At 39.3% G+C, this 25,539-nt stretch overlaps 1 protein-coding gene across 21 annotated transcripts in view; it reads right to left on the bottom strand.

Annotated features, from left to right (window-relative positions):
* The window catches only part of APBB2 (amyloid beta precursor protein binding family B member 2), a 368,065-nt gene that overhangs the window by 226,752 nt on the left and 115,774 nt on the right, over nt 1-25,539 (bottom strand). For 17 of the 21 annotated variants that reach the window (XM_081591655.1, XM_081591664.1, XM_081591485.1 and 14 more), the window contains one exon: nt 792-911. The exons of the other annotated variants lie outside the window; for them this stretch is intronic. The gene's annotated coding sequence lies outside the window, so the exon portion shown is untranslated. The remainder of the gene's footprint in view (nt 1-791; nt 912-25,539) is intronic. 21 annotated transcript variants of the gene reach the window in all.

Raw genomic sequence — 25,539 nt, 5'->3', positions numbered from 1 at the left:
TGATTTGAAGCCAAAATTCCAGAGGTCCAAAGGGATGCAAAAAAAAAAAAAAAGTAAATACCTAAAAAGCTGGCCTAAGGTTTAGAGACTAAAGAGGGCAAAAAATAAGTCTGAGACAGACTATAGAAATAAGAGATCATTAAATGTGCAATGACCATCTTTCTCCTAAGTTAATCAGAGTGGGACCAAACAGGAAAAGGCTGCATTTGTGGACATTCCCAAAAGACTAATACTGGTAAAAGGGAACTGTTGTGAGACACAGTAAGTCATCACTGAGGGAATCAACACTTTCCTCCTGTGGAGAATGGTAAGATATTAGAGTTGGGAACTCGCTTGCCAACATGTATTCAACAATGACATAACCTGAGGACCTCTTCTGGGTCCATGAATTTTTTTATTTCAAAGGTATGTTTTAAGTCACTGGGAAGTGTTTCTCATTAATGGCATTGCTATTGTTTCAAATGTTAAATATTGCAATGAAAAAGGAAAGCTTTAACAAACAAGCAAAAAAAAAAAAACCTATGTGTAACTGGATACACTGAAACAGAAAAGAGAGATTGCTGATACACACTTCTGGTCTGTCTTATAGGGCCACTGATTTATAAAAATCCTAATTTAGATAACATTTCCCATCATTCAATATTAAAAACTTACCCTAGAGCAATCCATTCTCCTGCATTTCTGAATACTCTCATGTATATCTTATAAACCTTCACCAGTTCAGTATCCTGCCATATTTTACACGGAAAATTAAAGGGGGAAAAAAAGAGAGAGACAAATCTCATACGTACATGAGCTGCCTGGATGACAGTGAGCCTCTGGGTACTGTCTGCCCATAGCGACGACCAGTCAGCACATTGTCAGGGACCCCGGCAGTTTCCAAGTACTCAGGAAAGACTGAGATGGTTAAGCTGTTATAGAAGGGAGACGAAAAAAAAAAAGCAGAAATTAAAAAAACAGATTTAGGATAATGATTGCATTTTTTTCATTAAAATGCTAATGATGATCACAAATTTCCAGATAACCAGGTTGATGAATTATTCATGGTCACATCCAAGATGAAGTCTCCCTGCCACTGCCGGAGGCCCAGAGCACACTGATAATTAGCATGTGGTCCCTCTATTGAGTGTGACAGAAGCACAGGTGACCACAAGTCTGTCCATCAGTGCTGGCCCTCATTGGCCCTCTTGAGAAGACCAGACGACCCCACCACACAGATGCTTTCTCATCTCACTTTTCCTTCACATCAAGGAATAGTACTAGCCTGGCTCTTTGTTGTGACATCTAAATTCATACCCTATAAAAACTTGTAAAGCTTGAAAGGAGACATGAGATTTTCTGTATTAAGCAACAAAAATATCTAATTTTTTACAACTTTTCATTGAAGTAAAACATACAGAAAATGACACATACCACACACGGACAGCTCAATGAATTTTCTTAAACTGAACACACCAGATCAAAACCCACAACATTATCAGCACCCCAGAAGCCCCACTTCATACCCCCTTGTAAAGGTACTACTATGCATGGATTACTTTTTCCCAGTTTTGTAGACAAATTGATTCACTGTCCTTATCAATTTTTCACTTAAAAATCATTCGTTGGACACCTCCTATATGCGAAGCACTGTGCTAGGCTCGAGAGCTACAGAGATAAGACACTATCTCTGTCTTAAGGAAAGCAAAGTCACACAAATGATCCCCAAAGGGCAGTGGGATGCACACAGTGACTCAGATTCATGGCAAGCAGCCAAGAAATAGAGAAGCAGGGAAGACTTCCAAATATAAGGGATGTCTAGCATGTCCTCAGGCTGACCAGGACTTAGCCAAACTGGGAGTGGGAGACCGGACAACGGAAAAGGCAGAAGTAAGAAACTGCATAGTGTAATTCAGTGTTGCTAGACTCTCCAGGGTGAAGCCAGGAAAGAAGCTGGAGCCAGACCGCAACCTTGTACACATATTCAAAACCTCTGAACTGGTTGCAGAGAGCCACTGATGGATCAGATCTGAGTTTCAAATACATTACTTTCTGGATGGATTCACAGAGGGCAGAGCAGAGGCAAGGAGACCAGTAGGGCCCGTTTGGTTATCAGGTAGGAGAGGAACGGGTAAGATTAGGGCATGGAGGTAGGTGGGGAAGGAAAAAGGGGAGAAGAGTTAGTACTTGAAACATCCAGACACTGAAAGCAGAATAACATGGCACTTGACTCCATGTGGGTAGATGATAGTGACAATAGAGGTAGAGAATACTAGTGAATGAACAAGTTTAATAAGGAAGACAATGGGTTTAGTTTGGTGCATTAGAAATTGAGATGTAGAAGATTTGGGTGAGGACTTCCAGATGTTCTTGAGTGTGAAGGTTGGTGAAGAAACCTGAGCAAAACATAAAAGTGGTTATTACATAGGAAGTAGCAGAAATTAGATTAGCGGGTGAGATCACTGAAGGAATATGGGTAGAGGGAGACGACAGGAGGATTAGTGCTAAAAGCAGAAGCCTAGAGAACACAATGACAGAATGGGGCGAGGAAAAAGACCTTGTGAAAAAGACCAAAGAAGAAAGTCAGAGAGGTACCACGGAAGACAACGAGATGATTAAAGATAAGAAATGAAAAATACAGCTTTGAATTTGACACTTCAGCAGCCATGAGCCACCTTGATTGAAGGTGGTGAAGGCAGAGATAACAGAGCAAGTGAGAGAAGAGAAAGGAGAATGAACAGTTGTTGGAAGAGACTGGTGCTAATGGAAGTTCATTGATTAGCTGAAGGAATCGGTAGAGAGAGAAGGGGTGAGAGTTCAAGAGGGAGAGGTAAGAACAGGATAATGACCCAAAGAAGGTGGGTAAAAGGGTCAGGAATACAAATGAAGGACCTGACCTTAAGAGGAAGCGGAATCTACAACCCTCTGACATTAGAAGAATATTAGAACAAAAGGAATAAAACAAATCTGGTTATAGTAGGTTTGAGGGTAACAGCATTGGTGGGATATTAAAGGCAATGGACCAAATGACATCAACATTGTAGACAAAATAGCTGCCATGGCTCTTTGCTAAGAATAAGTTGACACACAGATGGTTTGATGCCACAGATCTTGAAAATCTTGGTATTGGGCTATCCTGTAAAATTAAAGTAGTCTAACCCTGTTTTAAGGTAAATAAACATAGCTAGTACAAATCAAGACAGGAAGGGGCATTTGCAAGATCAGCACATCCACAGTAGAACATATTAGTACTAAAAGAAACAGCACACGAGCAAAAGATTCAGACGAATTCTCTTCTTAAAATGATTTTTGATCTCAGTGCCAACCTTTCCAAATATTTACACATAGTTTCATTAAGTGAAACCACAACCCACTATCCTACAGGCTTCTTAAGATGCTTCAATTCAGACACCTTCTAACATGACTAATCTAATGAGAATGAAGTCAGGCATCTCAAAGAAGAGGCAAGAGGAGGAGACCGGAGCTGGCAGTGTCACCTGCCCGTGATTTCCTAGTGAAATGTCCCTTAAGATGTCACCCTGCTCCCGTCTCCTGCTCACTCTTCCACCTCAGGTTCTGGCGAGTCTGGAAGTGGGTGGATGGGTGGAGTAACTCGGCTCTTGCAAAGAGCTCCAGCAATGCCAAGCGTACCAAGGTTCATTAGAAAGTCTAATGCGATGGAAAATACCTTATAAAGTAGCTTTTCTGTTCTCCAAGCAACTTTTGTGATCTCACAAACTCCAAGGCTGCTCCAGACCTAGTCTGTTTTGGTTACATGAGCATATCTACCGGCCATCTTTGGAGGATGACAGAATTTCAGGATTGTAGATAAACACATGGTTATCCTTAAAGTCGGCCAAGATAGAGAAGGTTCCAGAGCCATCGGATGCCTACTGACTGTGCCATTCATCTCCGCATCCCTGGGGCACAGGGGATACAGCAAGCAGTCCATAAATATGGAATCAATCGATAAACCAATACATAAGTGACGAGTTCTCACAACCAGGAGATAAAGAGGCCAATTAAACAGTGAGAACAGAATTACTCTTTCTGTTTCTTCCTTTCCCACCCTGATGTCAGAGCCAAGCTGCAAATCGCTTTCAATTGCACTCACTTTCCTCTCCATAGAAGAAACTCTTCATGAACTCATAAATAAATATTGTGTAAGTAAGAGAGTTCAGAAATCATGAAAAACAATATGCCTCTTAAAAGGGAAAATAAGTAGGTGCAAACATTTTGTGCATACAAAGAAATAGAAATTGCCCACTTTACATCCATCTGCCTTCTTTGTTATCCTTCAGTGAGAAGGACAGAACATCATTACTCTTAACAGCAGGGTGCTTCTCCTCCTACGGCTCATTCACACAGCCACCCGCTCAGCTTCAACCCACTGGGGCAACAGATCCTGATGAGATAATCAAGTCTCGCTTCCTTAAAACTCTGATCCTGACATGTATTTGTATTATTCATCATCTCCCTTCTTTTACAGCACATAAGCTCTGAGGCATCACCGATCACAGTGAACACATTTCACGCATGACAAGAAGCATACTGTAGTATTGTCTGGAGACAACTTTAAGGACAAAGTTCCCAAAAGTAAGGAATTGTAGGTTGTCTTGTCTGTTAGTACGTACTCTGTGCCATGCTTCTGAACTGTTAAAAAAGTACTCGGTAACTCAGTCTTGAAACACTGACTCTGTTTCTGCCCATCTGAACAGCAATATATCGAGAAGGAAACAGATCTAAAACACTAACATCCTTTTTTCTATTCTTGATTAAGGATCTAGGAGACCAGGGCTTCCCTGGTGGCTCAACAGTGAAGAATCTACCTGCCAATGCAGGAGACACGGGTTCGATCTCTGTTCCGGGAAGATCCCACATGCTATGGAGCAACTAAACCCATGACCACAATGAATGAGCCTGTGCTCTGGAGCCCAAAAGCCACAATTACTGAGCCCTTATGCTGCAACCCTAGAGCCTGCAACCAGAAGCCACCGCAATGAGAAACCAGAGCACTGCAACTAGAGAGTAGCCCCTGCTCACAGCAACTAGAGAAAAGCCTGCACAGCCAAAAATAAATTAATTCTTCAAAAAAAGAAAAAAGAATCCAGGCGACCAAGATGAACAATACACTATTCACTTGAATGCAAGCCACCAAGGAGAGGAAAGGAATATTTATGCCAGTACACAAAGTGTTCAGTGTGCAACCTTTTAATTACTATATTTATGATACTATCCATAATATATTCACTAACACAAATGTTCTCTACAGGGACATTAATCCTCAACAAATACATTAACGCTTCCCTTCTCTCCCCCAAATTCTAATTTTGCTGACATGGGGCAAAAATGTCAAGAATTCTCTCCAAAATAAACATTCCATGTCAACAACCACTTGTTCTGCGATCTCCCTTTCTAACTATTTTATGATAACACAATCACTCTACTTAAGTACTTGCTGCTATTGCCCTAAAAGACAAATTTGTAAGCAAAATATTTTCCTGAAGGGCTTTGTTCAATGTAACATCTTTTCTGCTATGAAAGTGGGTTCAAGCTACTAGAAAGTTGGTTATGCTAAATCTTATAACTCATAATTCTCTGGTATCACCCTGCATTATAATACTGTATAATTTATGCTTTTTAGAAACCTCAAGGAGTAAGACATGATGATGATGATTTTCATAACAGCTAAAAGACGACCCATCTAAGTAATAAAACGGGTTTCATTTCAATCATACTGGATTTTTTTTTCCCCTAAAAGATAATGCCTTCTCAGAGAGTCCAGAAAATGATTAGTCTCTGGTGGCACAGAATCATCAATATGACTATCAATTATCTTGCTCTATTAGAACATGAGAAACACTGACTGAGGAAAAGACGGGACTCCTGTGGATGGTGAAGAAAGCTGAGCGCCGAAGAATTGATGCTTTTGAACTGTGGTGTTGGAGAAGACTCTTGAGAGTCCCTTGGACTGCAAGGAGATCCAACCAGTCCATCCTAAAGGAGATCAGTCCTGGTTGTTCATTGGAAGAACTGATGTTGAAGCTGAAACTCCAATACTTTGGCCACCTCATGTGAAGAGTTGACTCATTGGAAAAGACCCTAATGCTGGGAAGGATTGGGGGCAGGAGGAGAAAGGGACAACAGAGGATGAGATTTTTGGATGGCATCACCGATTCGACGGACATGGGTTTGGGTGGACTCAGGGAGTTGGTGATAGACAGGGAGCCTGGCATGCTGCGATTCATGGGGTCGCAAAGAGTCAGACACGACTGAGTGACTGAACTGAACTGTGGATACTAAGCAGATGTTCAGTTCCTACCAGCATGAACTGGATGGGGAGTTCCTACCAAAGCAACAGGACACTCTGGGAACCAAAAGGAAGAGGCTGCTGTAATTCAAACACCGAGGAAAAGGAGAACCAAAGGTGAAATCTGAGTCACAGATCCAGGTCTAGGGCTAAGTGGAGTCAGGCTGAGTGGAAGATGAATGGATGGGACAGAGGCACAGGGTGAAAGGCTGGCTCTATGTGGGGGCTGCTGGTAACCCACTGACCCCACCAAGAGCAGCCAGTGGCAAGACCACCTTTCCAGGCACAGAGGGATGTCTGCTTCTCCACTCAAAGGTCAAGACTGTGACATTTTGGGAGATGTTTTGCCTGCCTAGTTTGGTTATCTCCTCTCCCTTGAGGAGTTGAGTTTCATTACTGTTCAAGTATCAATCTTTCCCTTCCTCAAGTCAGCAATAAGTTTGGAAACCAAATAAAATTAAAAAGCCTACGAGAACAAAACTTAAAATACCAACTTCCAGATAATCTCTGAAGGACACAGTTCACATTCTGAACCCATACTAGGGCAGCCAAGACGTCTGTCTTTGTTTATTCCTTGGTTCTTATAGAATTCAACTCCTATTCCTTAAGACTCACAGGAAGTCATTTAGTACAAACATAGTCAAACCCAAAATGTGCCCTGGGGTGTTATTAGTAAGTGACCATGCCTCAGTTTCCTCATCCATAAGATGGAAATAATAGTAATATTTACCTCCTATAGTTGTTATGACGCTTCTCAGGTGGCTCAGTGGTAAAGAATCTGCCTGCAATGCAGAAGACCTGGGTTCAATCCCTGAGTTGGGTACATCCCTTGGAGAAGGGAATGGCAACCCACTCCAGTATTCTTGCCTAGAGAATTCCATGGACAGAGGAGCCTGGTGGGCTACAGTCCATAAAGTTGCAAAGAGTCAGACACGACTTAGCAACTAAGTAACACACACACACACACACACACACACACACACACACACACACAGTTATTTAACAAGGACTTCCTTTAGAGACATTTAGTAAGTTGAATATCCAGAAACACAACTAAATCAATTGCTCTGATGTGAAGTATCTGTGGAAATGTGCCACTAGATAAGTAGCTGCAGGCAAGTCAGTTAGCCTTCTACACCCCTCTGTAAAATGGGTTAATGATACCTATCTTGCAAAGGTATGAAGAACAACAAATGAAAGGCTTAGACAGTATAAGCAAATGTAAATTAAACCTTAATTAAATGGAAACACAGTACCTAACGCCCTATGACGCATAGATCTTTATTTAGAGCTGAGAAAGTCATCTGCCTGGTGGTTTCTATCCAACTCTCTCCACCTCATATGATAAGATCAACAACCTTTCTTTGTATGCGTTAGTCGCTTAGTTGTGTCCAACTCTTTGAGATCCCATAGACTGTAGCCCGCCAAGTTCCTCTGTCCATGGAATTCTCCAGGCAAGAATACTGGAGTAGGTTGCCATTTCCTTCTCCAGGGGATCTTCCTGACCCAGGGATTGAACCCAGGTCTCCTGCATTGCAGTCAGATTCTTCACCCTCTGAGCTACAGGAAAGCCCCTGTTAATAAAATGTTTTCAACATAACTGTTTAAACAAAAAGTACAAGTATTATTGCATTTTCAGGTTAAAAAAACCAGATTGTAAAACTCTGCCCGTCTGCCAGAATTATGATATTCCCACTTTCTTTCTTTACTTTTTCTTAATTCAAATGATTTCTTCCCCCTTTCCCATTTTTCTTTATTAAATCTTTGCTTTCTCACTGTAAGTTATATCACTGCAATAGTAGTAACTACCATCTTTACGTTATTTAGCAATTTACATGGCACTTTCATATACATTACCTTATTTCCCTTATTCTTTCTTCCATTTTCCCTTGCTCCACTATTCAGAACACAAACAGAGCTTCCTAAAATCAGCAAAGAAGCCATTTCTCTCCTTCTGATTGCCAACACATTAACATACAATAGAATTGTCAAAAGTAACTTAAGACTATATACTGTATACTTAAATCCTGACACATCCAAATCTTCTTGCAAATAATTTTTTTCTTCCTTAGTGATGATCTTTTGAAGTTAAAATAGAGTGAAAATTGTGTATATGTACCCACATGTTAAAATTTTATTTTTTAATAAATTAAATTTCTTTAAGTACCATCAAAAATAGTAAATGACAAATAAAAGAGAAAAGAAGAGGTAAAAAGATTTATGGAAAGAAAAAGAACAAAGTTGATACTGCTTTAACTTTCAGGAAAATTTCCATTATCTGTCTCACCAGACCTATTTTTCTCCAAGCTCTGCATTAAATAACCTGATCATTAAATCTGTGAAAACCACAAGGGATGTGCCCATCTCATTAAAAAAGATGATCTTTTAAGCTATGATAATGAGAAAGAGCATCTATTTTTGGTTTTAAGGGCAGAAGTACTTCCTGCTTGTTGCTCCGGAGGCAGCAACACTTCTAGTAAGCTTTAGCACAAAACAGATTCCTGGCACTCTTTACTGATCATGATGAAAACAGGAATCTTCAACTAGAAATGTTTCCTCTCAGAACCTCTACATACTCTCAGTCTTGATTTGTCAACAAAGAACATGAGGTGTCTGAAACAGAAAAGTATTAATTCTACCAAGTGAAGGTAAACAACATTTTTCTTAAAAAAAAAAACGATTCAGTAAACTCTAGGTTGGGAATCAGATCAGATTCCCCTATCTTCATTCAAATCCTACAGGACACAAAAACCTTTAAAGTTTGAAGTGGCTTCCTCCTGGCTTAACAATGGTTCAATAAGGTCCATAGTAATTTTACAGTAATTCTTGAGATACCTTAATATATTAACAACTTTTTAAAAAAATGTTCAATGTTTAAAAACTGGGGAATTAATAAAATTTAATGAAAAAGTTGAAAGAGAGGTCATATTTGGTCCTGGTTCTGCTGTGGTGTTTAGGTCAATAACATAAGCCTTTGCACATTATGAAATCTTCTGCATTTTGCAAGGGATATTCTGAGATTTTATCCTAAGAATAAAGAAGGATATCACGGTCTGACATTCATCTATAAAATCTATAGATATGTTTCATGAAAACTCAGTATCCTACAGAATATACCTGTCTCTGTATGCGTGTGTTTGTGTGTGCGTGCATACTCACGCACATATGCGTACCCACATGCGTGCATGTCCAACTCTTTGCGACCCTATGGACTGTAGCCCACCAGGCTCCTCTGTCCTTGGGGTTCTCCAGGCAAGAATACTGGAGTGAGTTGTCATTTCCTCCTCTAGGGGATCTCCACAACGCAGGGACAGAACCTGCATCTCTAGCAGCGGCAGGTGGATTCTTTACCACTTGAGCCACCTGGAAGCCCATAAAATATACCTGAAAGTGAAACTGAAGTCACTCAGTTGTTTCTGACTCTTTGCGACCCCATGGACTGTAGCCTACCACTCTCCTCCGTCCATGGGATTTTCCAGGCAAGGGTACTGGAGTGGGTTGCCATTTCCTTCTCCAGAGGATCTTCCCAACCCAGGGATCGAACTTGGGTCTCCCACATTGTAGGCAAACGCTTCACCATCTGAGTCACCAGGGAAGTCTATAAAATATACCTGGGACCACTGCATAAAATGCTACTGAGAAAAGAGTTTTTTCCCAATTTGGACACAACTCAAGTCAAACAAGTAGGGAACTTAAGAAAGTGTGACTCAACTGGGATTATGGCCATGGAAAACCCAAGGGGATGGAAGTCATTTCTTTGAAATACTGTAAATTATATGCTAGTTTTGTGACCAGCTTTGAGGTCTGACTTGGAATTATACCTAAGAAATATCTGACCCTTTCTTCTATTATGTACTCAAATCAAGAAAGGATGACACCTAGTTCAATTTTGACGGTGAGAGTAACAATCTTTGAATGAAACAAACATATAGTAAATAGAATCCATCCTAGAGTAACCAAATTAACTCTTCTTTAATGGACTGGACAACCATGTATCCAGGTGGAAAGACCAAACTTGAGAAGTTAATGATTAGAGATATTCAGGATTGAGTGGTGGATTACAATTATGTTCTTAACTATATTCCCTCCAGATTCCACTAAATAAGAGTCAGGGATAAATTCACAGGAGAATGGAAGAGGGGAAAATTGATGGAAAAATTTTTTGGTAAATGGAAAGCAGATGAGCTAATGAGTGAATTTTCAAAGAGGGACAGACAAAACTAAATATGTACTGGTAGAACTGACAGGAAGAAGCCAGCCAATGTGGCGCACAGACCCCTAGAAAAGTACTAGTCCAGGTACAGTTACATCTAAAGTGGGGGCATGAATGGAGAAGGCAGTGTGGAGGTAGCAGTGAAAACTGGAGAACTGCTTGTAGGACATTTTAAGGAGTAAACCTCCAGATCCATCCTGAGCCATGAAGCTTGCCAGCTCTCTCTCCTTCTATCTGAGAAGGTCGGGACTCAGAGCCATAAGGAAGAATGACTGAGTGGAGGTACCATTCTGAAATAGAGGACTGAGCAAAAGCATACACTCCAAATGGAAATAACTTCATTTGCTGGATTTCTAACCAGCCCAAGAAAAGAGATCTACAGTTACCAAAACCAGGGAGAAAGGGGGCTTCTGAAAACAGAAAATCATCCTATGGTAAGTAAGGTTCCCAGGAGACATGAGAAGAAGCCTGCCCACTTCTTCATGCATAGAGAGCCTTCACATAAATAAAAATGAACAGCAAATGATCACTGGACGTGTGATGAAGAGTCTAACGTGACAGAAACTTCAAGAGAAAAGAGGGTCAATTCTGGGAGCAGGAAAACACTTCATATCCATTATTAAAAAGATATTTGCACCCATAAAGAAAAAAAAGAATAAGATGCTATAAAATATAAATATTGTGAGAACAAGAAAGTTACTAGAAATTAATATTATGATCACAGAAATTAAAAATCATAGAAGGGATAGAAGATAATAGAGATAAGTGTTCCCCAAGAGTAGAAAACAACAACAAAAAATCAGAGAAGGATAGAGGTCAGAAAGTTTTTTTTAAAACAATAAGGAAGTTGGAGGGAAAATACAAAAGTTCCAGCATGTCTAACAAGTAAGTTTCAGAAAAGAGAATACAGAAAACAGTGGTGAGAAAATTACCATCCACTACCTCCTGCAAAAATGATCACCATAGATGAAAAAAGTTACACACCAAGGCACATTATATGAAACATTAGGGGATTAAAAGTAAAAGACTCTACAAGCTACCCCCTACATCAAAAAACAAAAAAGTCATATATAAAATAACCAGACTCAGAAAAGCATCCAACAATTCAAGAGCAAATTTGGAAGTGGAAGAAAATGAAGCAAGGACTCCAAAAGTCTCGGGGAAAATCATTTCCAACTTTAAATTCTGTATCAATCATATGTGAGCAGAGACTAAGTGATATCTTCACATATGTCAGATCTCAAAAAAATTACATCATATACACTCTTCTCTCTCAAGAATCAAGTGGGCAATGTGCCTCCCCCCAAAAGAAAAAGGAAACTAGGAGAGATGCTAGTCAGTAAACAGGTCAATCAAGAATTCCCAACATGGTAGTAAAGGAAAATTCCAGGTCAACAGCTGTGCATAAGGCCTCAAGAGCAAAGAGTCCAGAAGGGAATAGGCAAACAGAAGGCTCCTGGAAAAACGTCACACACACACACAAGAAGTGAGAGCCAAGCCATTGTGTTTGACCTTATTTGAGAATTTGGGGATGAATAAGTAGCACATAAATAGAATGGAAAGCCAAAAAAAAAAAAAAACAAAGATTTTTTTAAACATGCTGTACATAAAAGAAAACAAAGCCATATTACACTGCATAACTCAGCTATGGAAAATATTTATGAAGATACAACTATCTCAGAGAGTGAGAAGCAGGTATTTAAGGGAAGGAGTATAAAAGAAAGCTAACTCCTTCTCTTCCTTAATAGAAACTCAATATTTAATGTCTAAAAATGAAAAAAAAAATTCAAGAAATATCAATATAAAGACATTAGCTACATGCAAGTAAATATCAGAAGAAATGCTAACTGAATTGAAAGCAGTTGCTTCTGAGAAACAGGAAATGATAGAGCAAATATGCAAGCAGGAACTTGTAACCTATATACATGTACTAGGTTGATCAAAAAGTTAGTTCAGGTTTTCCTATAAGACTTTATGGAAAACCCAAATGAACTTTTTGGCCAACACAATATTATTGCATACAAAAAACACATTTTTAAAAGGGTAGAAAGTTATGAATAAAATATATAAACCACCTAATCAAAGACAAATTTATAATGTGAAGTTTCATTTTATACTATAAATTAAAAAAAAAACCAGATAATCTTAGTCTACTCCCAGTTAATCAAATTGTTAAAAAATTGAATTGAATGCATTTCACCTTAAACTAGTAACGAGCACTCCATGAGAGATCAATTACACATAAATTGTCAACACGTGGTGAAAGGTCCCTGGATACCAGGGCACGGGGCGGGGGGGGGGGGGCCTCCTCCATCTTTGTGATCACAGAGTCATTAACCACAATTGCAAGTGGATAAACATGTTGTCCACTCTTCATCTACCAGAGATCTGACTGTGCTTTCTTATAGTGAAGATCTGTCCTTACAGAGGGAAGGATGGAGAATGTTCAACATCAGAACTCTTTTCCTATATTCGGGAAATTTCTCATCATATATGAGTATTGAAGAGACACACCTTTCAACATAGAGACAAAAATGGCTGGACCTTCCTGGACTCCCTTGCAGCTAAGGCAGGGGACCTAGTTTTGGCCAGCCCTGCATTGTGAGCTGGACCCAGAGGCAGGAGTAAATTCCCATAGGTGAGGGCAATAGCAACAACATCTAGTGCTCAGAGGCAGGTAAGGAGACAGATCTGGTAGCAAAAGTCTGGTCCCAGTGGTGTGGTCAGTGTAAACTACCATGATCCTATGTTCAGAATCTGTGATAGAGTCCACCCTGCATTGAACTAATCATAGCATATGACCTTGGCTATGAATCTGGCTCGGAGAAGGCAATGGCAACCCACTCCAGTACTCTTGCCTGGAAAATCCCATGGACGGAGGAGCCTAGTAGGCTGCAGTCCATGGGGTCGCAAAGAGTCGGACAGGACTGAGCGACTTCACTTTCACTTTTCACTTTCATGCACTGGAGAAGGAAATGGCAACCCACTCCAGTGTTCTTGCCTGGAGAATCCCAGGGACGGCGGAGCCTGGTGGGCTGCCGTCTATAGGGTCGCACAGAGTCAGACACGACTGAAGCGACTTAGCAGCAGCAGCAGCAGCATGAATCTGGCTGCGTAGTGTCTAATTGCTCCATCCTGTTCCCAACTTCCAGCAGGTCTAGAAACTACCCACTATCTTCTCAACAAATTACTTTCCTGTGTAAAGCCTTAAGCCAGTCTCTGCTGCACCTATCTAAAAACCCTGTCTGATACACTGCCCCAGAATACACAGGTGGAGATAGGCGACCATCTACTGAAGTTAAGAATGAAACATTTATGTTCCTATGATACTAAAGCAGAATTAAGGACATTTTTCCACAGGGAAACATGGGGGAAGGTTAAGCTTTAAGTTACAAATAAAACCGTACTGCTGGAATATTATGGGTTAAAAGTGTCAATGGGCTCATCTATTCTTTGTTTTCTTCCACTTGAAAAAAAAAAAAAAAGAAAACACACTCCAAGTACAAAATCACAAGCTGACTTTACAATAAGCCATGAGAATGTAATCAGTTTGTGAATTGTCACTACTCACATTTGGCAAAAAACTTGTACTCACAATTGTTGTTGTTGTGAGTGGGCAGAAGAGCTGTGGGTGAGGTAGAACAATTTTCTTTGTCTTTCTGCTCAACATAGAGCTTTCTCAGAGATGAAGTCGTTTGAAAACCAGTGGTCAAGAACTGCACATGAATATGAAATTGCAAACCAAGGCATGCAAAGATTTATACTCAACGGTAGAAACATCAATATTGCTGAAAAGCTACATCCATCAGCCCAGCCTACTGCAGCATATTTAGTCCCAAGACTGAGAAAGCTGAATCCTAGGCAATTTATCTGCATGTGTGTCAGGCTAACCACACAAATTTTGCAGATGAAGCTAGAAGTTAAGATAGATAGATTGGAACGAACTGTTGATGTGACCAAAAGGGCCTCATAAAAGAGTCAAATGCAATGATGACATTAATAGAAATGTGGATGCAAAGAAAAAAAGCGTCTTTCTGTGGTGGGCATTGTTTTTGGAAACTGAGGAAGTACTTCAAGACAAAGTATAGCTACAGTTTTTGTTAATTGTACAGAACAAGATTATAGCCACCCTGTAAAGAAAGCTTACAAAAGAAATGCAAAGCCTGATGTATGCACATAACTTTCCTTTCTGTGGTGTTATTTCACAAAGACTTGCCAAGAGATCAATCCCTCAGTCACAGAAGTCAGGCTATAAGGTCACTTTGGAAAAAAATTAACTGTATTTCAGTTGGTGATGTAAATGCTACCTCAAATTCTCTCAACTGCCAAAGCATCTTAACCATAAATTCTTCTCCTGTGCCGTCAGTTCCTATGAAATATCTAATGGCCGCTAAAACAAGAGTTTCATTCCACAGTTGTCCAAGTGAATTACATTGTGCTCACGCAGTGTTTTGAAAAGCTGAGATAAATTTATTTTAGTCAATCCCAGATCAACCGCCTCACCATCCCCCCACTCCCTGTTTTTCTTTGGGATTACAATGGACAGTGATGCCACATGGCAACATGTGTATGTATCAGAGTAAGTACGCAATCTAATCACCACAGCTCTGTACAGAACAAAGCACAATCTTGCTCCTTCAGTTTCAGAAATCAAAAGAGAAAGGCAGGGGGATTCCAAGAAATCAGCCTCAAAAGCTTTTTCCACGACTACTTTTTTGAGAAATTTTGAAATAAGGATCAGTTTCTGATGCATAATATAAAGGAGGCAAATTCATAGCTAGCTAATGAATTTCAAAATGGTGAAACTCTGCTATTTCCAAAACCCACTGTGTCCAACGCCTGAATTAATATTTAGGTATACAGAAGTGTTTCTTTGTTCTTCCCCTTCTCCAATGGCTTAAGGGATCATCCAGAAATTCACACTGAGGGGTTCTATTTCATCCTGTGTAGGTTATACTTTCAACCATCATAAATAGCACATTTTTTTAAAGTTTTACTGTAAGAATCTCTATACAGAGATTCCCTGGTGGTACAGTGGATAGGAATCCACTTACCAAGGCAGTGGACACGGGTTCGATCCCCAGCCTGGGAAGACCCCACATGCTGTGCAGCAACTAAGCTTTTGTGCCACTACTACCGAGCCTGTGCTCTAGAGCCTGGAGACTGCAAGTATGGAAACCAGGTACCTCAACTACTGAAGCTCTTCACCTGGAACCCATGATTCACAATAAGAGAAGCCCCCGCAGTGAGAAGCCCGTGCACTCCAATTAGAAAGTAGCCCCTGCTCACTGCAACTAGAGAAAAGCCCATGCAGCAACAAAGGCCCAGCACAGCTAAAAATAATTTTTTAAAAAAAGAATCTCTGTATGATTACATAATCTCTAAAATACCTTCTTAATCTAAATTTTTTAACAAATATGGTGGTGTTAGTCACTCAGTCATGTCCAACTCTTTGCGACCCCACAGACTGCAGTCCACCAGGCTCCTCTGGTCCATGGGATTCTCCAGGCAAGAATATTGTAATGGGTTGCCATGCCCTCCTCCAGAGGATCTTCCCGACCCAGGGATCGAACCCAAATCTCCTGCACTGCAGGCAGATTCTTTACCGTCTGAGCTACAGGGAAGTCCCAACAACAAATATGGCAAGATATAATTAAAATGGCATTGAATAAACTAATATCACACAGTGTAAATTGATAGCCAATGACATTCTAAAGAAAGTATAAAATGGTGAAACACTGTTGCTCATTTGGAAAAACTGTAACTGAAAGCAAGTCAAATGAAAATCAATCCTCCAACATTTACTACAAACACAGCAGTCTATAGTAGATATGGAAAAGGAATGAGGCATGTGACACACTTACCGCCAACAGGGAACTCAACATACTGCAAAAACATGACACGTGGAACACTGATGAACACTGGATTTACATGTGAAGGACAAGAGGTTGAATAGGGTCAAATGGGACCAATCCCTGTCATATTATTAAGCCTATTGTACACACTTTAAAAAATCTTATGTGACATGACTATATCCACTCTTCTTATATCAAAGGATATGAGTCAACAATACTCTCAAAGTCAACTTCATGCAACTAAGAAACTTTACCATATCTTCTGTACCATATCTTTCTGACCTCACTCATTAAATTGCTGTATTTACTTTTGACCAGTCTGAATCTCCCACTGGAGTATAAGACAATACAGGTCAGAGGTAGGCCCTACAGAACGTTTTTTATACTTAGCTATTGACACTACTGAACACATAATAACCAATATATTAATGATGAATGGATGAATGAATGGTAGGTACTACAATAGTAGATAGTTATTTGGTGATTTATCTGAATACAAAGATTGATTCTTGACAATAAAACAAAGTTCAGGAAGTTTCTACAAAGCTATATTTCATTAAAATGGTCAAAATTAAGAATCAAAAATACACAAAAAAAGCATTCACTGAAGCATTGTTTATCACAGGAAAAATGGCAATATTCTGAGTCTTCAACAGTTGGGCAATGTGCTGTTTTATCATGGTCAAACACGGGATAGATTATGGAACTATTAAAAATGACAAATATGAAGGCCTGTATCAGAGGAAAATTAACATATAACAATAATAAAATATAAAAGGTCAAAATAAGATGTATACTACAACTATGAACAAATAAAAATATATACATATGTAAAAGAAAAGTGGAAAGAAATACACACAAAAACACTTGCTTAAGTACTTAGACTTGGAGCTTACAGGTGATTTTTCCACTCTAAACATTTTGTAATACTTGATATTTATATCATCATTTATAGATCCTATTGTAAAACTGTTATCTTGCCATTTACAAATTGTTGTAGCATTTTAACACTGTGTCCAATGGTAATTGTTACAATGATTATTAATAGTACCTTATTTCATCAATCTAATTGCTATTGGAAGATACACTACTATTTTATGTACTAAGAATAAAAACAAAAGTGCTGCCAATAATGGTTGTAGATGGTCAGCAATTGCAAGATACATCAAATTTCAAGAATGTTAAGATGTGAAAGATCTATGTCTTAGAATCAATGAAAAAATAAAGAATAAACAGAATAAAGCAACTGTAAAATAAAAATTAGGCAAGAAACTAACAAATCTATGAGGAAATTGATAGAAATTTCTTAACAAAATAAATGATCTGAGTCAAAAATAAGTCTATATAGAGACTGGGATAATAAAAGGAACAAGGACATCATACAACAGGAGTCAAGTCGTCATCATACCTCTGAGATCAAACATCTCTGGTCCAAATGGAAATGGATTATTGTTGCTCAGTCGCCCAGTTGTGTCCAACTCTTTGCGACCCCATGGACTGTAGCACGCCAGGCCTCCCTGCCCCTCACCATCTCCAGAAATTTGCCCAAGTTCATGTCCACTGCATCGGTGATGCCATCCAGCCATCTCATCCTCTGACACCATCTTCTCCTACTGCCCTCAATCTTTCTCAGCATCAGGGACTTTTCCAATGAGTCGGCTGTTCACGTCAGATGACCAAAATACTGGAGTTTCAGCTTCAGCATCAATCCTTCCAACAAGTATTCAGGGTTGATTTCCCTTGAGATTGGCTGGTTTGATCTTCTTGCTGTCCAAGGGACTTTCAGGAGTCTTCTCCAGCACCAAAGTTTGAAGGTATTAATTCTTTGGCACTTCGCCTTCTTTATGGTCCAGCTCTCAAAACCGTACATGACCATTGGAAAGACCATAGCCTTGACTTGAGTCAATGGATTGTTAAGAAGTAAGCCTAGACAAGATTTTTTAGCTTGGAATGGGGGCTATGAGATGATTGGCTTTGAGTGGCATTCCCTCGAAAGTAATGCTGAAACTTCCTATTGGTTAATAATCACAGAGAGGGCCACTGATTGAATTTTGGTAATTTCAAATTTATGCATGAGGGAGTAAGATGGGAAGAGGCAGTAAGTTCATATCAGAGAATGAAATGTCAGGGTTCACAAAAACAGAATTAAAATTTGTAACTTTTCATCTACTAGTCCTCTAAGTTTTCCTCCTTAGGTTCACCCATTTCATAAATAACTGGCTTTTTTATTTAAAATAATGAAAACTAATCTCAACTGAACTATCAGTTTGGCATGAAGAAAATATAAGGAACTTTACAGTTGGAAACCAAATCATGGGACAGTGCTTAAACTATCCCTGAAACAGTAACCACAACAATGCAACAAATTTCAAGAACAAACTACAATAAGCAGTGAAAGAAAAATATCACCCAAGAAGGAAAAAAAAGTCAAGTTCATTATTTTAAAAGCAATAATTATTTAAACTCTTTGTACACCTACATATATAAGGTAAAGGGGTCTTATTCACTGCCAAAATGACAAAAACAAAATACAGAAGTCTAATATTAAACTAATATAAATATCAATTTGGTTAGGAGTACAAGAATGAATAAAAGTCATAAAAGCCAACCTCAGAAAAATCAACAAAGCCAAAAGTTGGCTCTTTAACAGTCCAACAGAACTGACAAACCTTTAGATTAAAAAAAAAGAGACAAGATTCAAATAAAATCAGAAATGAAAAAGAAATTACTACCAATTTTAAAGAAATTATAAAAGAGAATTTAAAGAGAACTATAAAAGAGTACTATGAACAATTGTATGGCAACAAATTTGATAACCTAGATATCACAAAATAGGTATCTTTTTAATTACACCTACCAAGATGGAATTATGAAGAAAGAAAATCAGACCTATAACAAGATTGGTCAGTAATCTCAGAAAGAAAAGCCTAGGACCGATGGCTTCCCTGGTAAATTCTATCAAACATTTAAAGAAGAATTAACATCAATCCTTCCCAAGTCCTCCTAAAAAAAAAAAATAAAGACACTTCCAAACTCATTCTATGAAACCAGTATTATACTAACACCAAAGACAGTGTTCTTAAAAAAAAAAAAAAAATCATACAGACCATTACTCCTTATGAATATTGATGGAAAAATTCTCAACAAAATACTAGCAAACAATTCAACAGAATATTAGAAGTGGGATTTATTGCTGGAATACAAAGATGGTTGAACATATGAAAATCAATCAGTGTATTACACCACATTGAAAGGGAAAAAATCACATGATCATCTCAATTGAAGCAGAAAATAAATCTGAGAAAATTCAACACTATTGCATGACAAAAAACACTCAACTAATTAGGAACAGAAGAAAACTACTTCAACAAAATAAAAGTCTTCTATGAAAAGATCACAGCTAACAATATACCTAACAGTGAAAAACTGAAGGCTTTTCCATCAAGATCAAGAACAAGGCAAGAACGCCCACTCTTATCACTTTTTTTTCTTTCCACTTCTGTTCAATATAATACTGCAAGTCCTATCCAGAGCAATTGAGAAAAAAGAGGGGGGGAGGGAAACATTCAAATTGGAAAGGAAGAAGTAAAATTATCTCTGTTCACAGATGACATTAAAACCCATGACAGATGTAAAAACACTAACAATTTCAGGAAAAAAAATGGTAGAATAAACAAATTCAACCAAGTTACAGAATATAAATCAACACACAAAAATCAGTTACATTTCTATATACTAATGATAAACAATCCAAAATGAAAATTAAAGACAATTTTATTTATAATAAAATTAAAAAAGAACAAAATATTTAGGAATAAACTTAACCAAAGAGGCAAAAGGCTTATACACTTAAAACTACAAAAAAATGTCTGAACGAAATTCAAGTCAAATAAATGAAGATATACCATATTCCTAGATCAGAAAACTTAATATTTCATGTCAATACTACCCAAAGTGATATACAGATTCAATGGAATCCTTATCAAAATCTCAAATATATTTCTTTCCAGAAATTGTAAAATTTGTACCTATTCTCTTTTTTAATACATTTCAACGGTGAACTGCTCCAAATTACCAACAAACAATACTAATTAAATAATCAACCTATAAAGTAACATATTGAGCCCTGCAAATTCGAAGCCACCATTCAGCTACATAGAGGATCCAACATTTAAAATACAATGGCATCATCACTAACATTCAGGCTGATAATGGACCAAATTCACAGCTTTTAGCATTAGACAATCACAGGGGATACTTGGAAAGCCTGTTTGCCATTGCACGTGAAAAGCGCACCAACAGAATAGAATAGTACCAAATAATGGTTGGAATGGTTTTTTCCAGCAAGACCAATGCCTGGGTCTCCACAGAACAGCTAGAGTCATAAACCAGGGCAGTGTCTAGAAAGATAATCACCATCTTCAGATAGAGAGATTCAATTTGTTCAAAAATTGTACTGTGAATTTTTAGGAGTTATTATAGATGCACAGAATTCCTGATTGACAAGGACCTTTAAAATCATATTGCATGTGAAAATCACTTTATGGATAAGCAAATGACGACCCCTGGAAGGAATGCTTATATAATGCAAAGTCACACAACTAGCAGTTAGCAAAACTAGGACTAGAACTTCCGTTTCCTGTGTTCCTCCCTCTTTCCTAATAAAACTCTTTAAGGTTGGGAGTATCACTTTAGTTTGCTGGCAGAAAAAGTCTCCACACAAAATGATTTACTTGATCATTTTTCAAAATGATCACCACAGTAAGTTAGTTAATTGGCTATTCCCCAATACAAAATAAAAAGGTTAAAAATTTTTTTCTCTTGGGATGAGAAATTTTAGGGTCTCTTGCTATGCTATGCTATGCTATGCTAAGTCGCTTCAGTTGTGTCCGACTCTGTGCGACCCCATAGACGGCAGCCCACCAGGCTCCGCCGTCCCTGGGATTCTCCAGGCAAGAATACTGGAGTGGGTTGCCATTTCTTTCTCCAGTGCATGAAAGGGAAAAGTGAAAGTGAAGTCGCTCAGTCGTGTCCGACTCTTAGCGACCCCATGGACTGTAGCCTACCAGGCTCCTCCGTCCATGGGATTTTCCAGGCAAGAGTACTGGAGTGGGGTGCCATTGCCTTCTCCATTAGGGTCTCTTAGCAGCTTTCAAACACATAATACAGTATTGTTAACTACAGTCACATGCTGCACATTACATTCCCATGACTTATTTATCTTATAACTAGAAGTTTGTATCTTTTAATTACCTCTCCCTACCCCTAAACCCCTCACCTCAGACAATCACCAATCTGTTCTCTGTTTCTCTAAGTTCAGGATTTTTTTTAGATTCTACATATAAGTGAGATCATACAGAATGTGTCTTTCCCTGTATGACTTATTTCACTTAGCATAATGCCATCAAGGTCCATCCATTCTGTTACAAGTAGCAAGATTTTCTTTTTTCTTGATGTCTGAAAAAATAGTCGACTGGATATATATGTCACAGTTTCTTTACCCATCCATTTAGCTGTTGACAGACACTTGCATGTCTTAATTATTGTCAACAGTGCTGCAATGGACATGTGGGTGCAACTATCTCTCCCACATAGTGATTTCATTTCCTCTAGACATATACTCAGCAAATGGAATTGCTGCATCTGGCTCAGACGGTAAAGTGTCTGCCTACAATGCAGGAGACCTGGGTTCAATCCCTGGGTCAGGAAGATCCTCTGGAGAAGGAAATGGCACCCCACTCCAGTACTCTTGCCTGGAAAATCCCATGGACGGAGGAGCCTGGTAGGCTACAGTCCGTGGGGTCACAAAGAGTCGGACACGACCGAGCGACTTCACCTTACTCACCTTATGGTGGTTCCATTTTCAATTTTTTGAAGACCTCCATACTGTTTTCCATAGTGGCTACATGATTTTACAATCCCATCAGCAGTGCACAAGAGCCCCTTTTCTCCACATCCTCACCAACACTTTTTATCTCTTGCATTTTTCTTAACAATTTGTTGATTTTATTTTTGGTTGTACTGGATTTTCATTCTGCATGCAGCTTTCTGTAGTTGCAGTGAGTGGGGTCTACTTTTCATCATGGTACATGGGCTTCTCATTGTGGTGGCTTCTCTTTTTATGAAGCAGACTCTAGGTGCATGGGCTTCAGTAGTTGAGGCACACAGGCTCAGAAGTTGCAGCATAGAGCTCAAGGGTGTCCGGGCTTCAGTAGTTGTGGGAGGCAGGCTCAATGGTTGTTGCTCACAGGCCCTAGAGCATGCAGGCTTCAGCAGTTGTGGCGCACAGGCTCTGTAGTTGTGATGCACAGGCTTACTTGCTCCAAGGCATGTGGGATCTTCCCCCACCAGGGATCAAACCCATGTCCCCTACATTGGCAGGTGGATTCTTATCTACTGTACCACCAGGGAAGTCAGTATCTCTTGTATTTTTAATGCCAGCCATTCTAACAGGTATGAAGTGATCACAAAATAATTTCTTTAAGATTCTTGACCACATCAGTATATGCCCAATATGATTAAACCAACTCACCCCTGCCTTAGGAAAGGAACTTCCTAGGATTATATGGAAGCCTTTGTATTGACTCTGGACTTTTTGATAGCTGTGGTTGTTGTCATCCTGTGTGTGCTCAGTCACTCAGTCATGTCTGACTCTTTGTAACCCAATGGACTGTAGCCCACCAGACACCTCTGTCCATGAGATTTTCCACGCAAGAACATTGGAGTGGACTGCCATTTCCTTCTCCAATATTGTCATCCTATTCCTGGTGAAAGCAGTTAGGATCTGCCCTGTGAGAGGTGGACTTGCCAATGTCAATTATCCTGGGAAGAGGCAGAGCTAAGAAATTAATATGAGAAAGGAAAGACCTGGCAGAAGGAAGAGGGAAACCCTCACTTTTTCAAAGCCTTAATCTATTGGATGCCTGGTCTCTGCAACCAAATATGCTGACAGTCACTTCAGGAGGGGGGATTAGGGGGAGGGGGGCGGTGTCTAAGCCAGAGAGGCAGCCTCGTGAGGGTTGGTCTCAGTCTGCCACATCTAGTAGCCAATTTTATGGGACTCCCAGGGTTTTGTTAAAAATCATAAACTCAACTTTTATCTACTATAGAGAATTAAGGACATGTTTCCAAGCTAGAGGTGCAGTATAAAATGGGAAAGCAGAGTCCCCCATTTGCGACCCTATGGGAAGGAGTCCATGGAGTTGCAAAGAGTAGGACACAACTGAGCTTGACTAGCATGAAAGATAACACTGGAGGGAAAAAGAAACTATGGGATTTGAAGGTAAATGCATCACTATCTCATAAAATATGGAAGAAACTGGTCCTAATAAGCATAATTTTAATCCTATCCAACCCTCATACTGGAATTATTGTCAAGCATTTCCTGAATATCTAAAAACCTTTTACATACATCTGTGTGACAAAATACTAGTTCATGTCTTCAAATCTGTGTATATGAATTATAAATCCAATTTAATCCTATTTATTAGGAGAAAAATCCCAACATATATTCTATTAGTACGCTCTGAGTCCCTATGTGAATGCCTCATTTGATTTTCAACAAAAGACACAACTCAACAGACTTAAGAAAAAAACTTGAATTCAACAATTTCCCCTCCACTCATTTATTTAAACCTCTGACAAAACCTCTAAGAAATTATTTCTACTATCTACTTGGAAAACAAATGAAAATGCATCTAAATTAAATTACCACTGTTGGGAAACACTGAAACTCTAAGTAGAAACAAGTGATCATGCCAAAATTTTCTCAAAGGATGCTAGATTACCTCAACACCATTCATCTTCAGGACAACCTTTAAATTCCCTTTTTCATATGGCTATGCCAGCCACCGGTATTTCCTTGGTAGCTCAGCTGGTAAAGAATCCACCTGCAATGCAGGAGACCACAGTTTGACTCCTGGGTTGGGAAGATCCCCTGGAGAAGGGATAGGCTACACACTCCAGTATTCTTGGGCTTCCCTGGTGACTCAGTCAGTAAAGAATCCATCTGCAATGTGGGAGACCTGGGCTTGATCCCTCAGTCAGGAAGATCCCTTGGATGAGGGAATGCCTAGCCACTCCAGTATTCTGGCCTGGAGAATCCCCATGGACAGAGGAGCCTAGCGGGATGCTAGGCTCCTCTTTTTGTTGAAATTGGCTTATATCTCTCTACATCTGAGTCTTTGCAGGTACTTCTTATTTTCTCTTCTTCTTTCTACTTATGAGAGATCAGACAGTAGTCTAATACATAATTTTATGAATACTACATCCACATTAATTCATCAAAGCAGTCTGAACACTGTAAAGATTTTTTTTTTTCTTTTAAGATACAGAATGCCACCAAATCCCCTTATCAGTAGGGTGGCCATTTAATTTATCATCCAAACCAGAACACTTGATATTGAAAGGGGGCATCATCAAAAACAATACCAGGCAGAGGGCACAGTCAGGACTGCCCCAGCAAACTGACACCTATGGGCCACCCTACTTATTAAAGAGCCACCACCATACTTAAAAGCTGAAAGTCTCAAAAAGGTGAAATAAAGTTCATGATGGGAAAGGGGACAAGAGGATTCACATGTGAACAGAAAGTCAGAAGAGTCCAATTAGAAGGTGAAAAGAAAGCTGAAGTCTCTCTCAAGCATCCACACCCAACGGCATTTCCAGGTTCCCTAAACACAACTCCTCCCCTCCTCGGATATTAATACAGTTTGTACATATGAATCAAGTCTGTCTTATGACATGTGCTCTCCTTGCTTATTTATCGGTTTATTTCACTGCTACCCTCCCACTCCTCCTTGATATCACCTCATCTTAACCCTCCTACCCACCGCATACGAGTTTCTTTCCCCTCTCTTATTTTATGTCCCATCACTGAACCAATAAACCAGAGTTACTGGGAACTTAGCACAGGCACTGTGCTAAGTTCTCCTACATAAAAAGGGGATTCCAAAGGTGAATTAGATTCAGTCCTTGCCAGCTCATTGCTCAAATTTTTGTTCACCACACTGTTTAAAACTCAATATAGTTACACTCCAGCCTCCATTTCTGCATGTCCTAAGCAGCCCAACCAAGGAGTACAGATGGCAAGCTTCCTAGTGAAGCCACCCCTCTGTTTATTTGTTGGATAATTTTCTTTTCATCAGTATATATTATCAGTATATATACTGATGAAAAGAAGA

This window comes from Giraffa tippelskirchi, chromosome 1, assembly GCF_054371585.1.
Source record: "Giraffa tippelskirchi isolate mGirTip1 chromosome 1, T2T-mGirTip1v1.2.pri, whole genome shotgun sequence".
In the NCBI taxonomy this organism is placed as follows: domain Eukaryota; kingdom Metazoa; phylum Chordata; class Mammalia; order Artiodactyla; family Giraffidae; genus Giraffa; species Giraffa tippelskirchi.
This window is presented reverse-complemented; position numbering and strand designations above follow the sequence as displayed.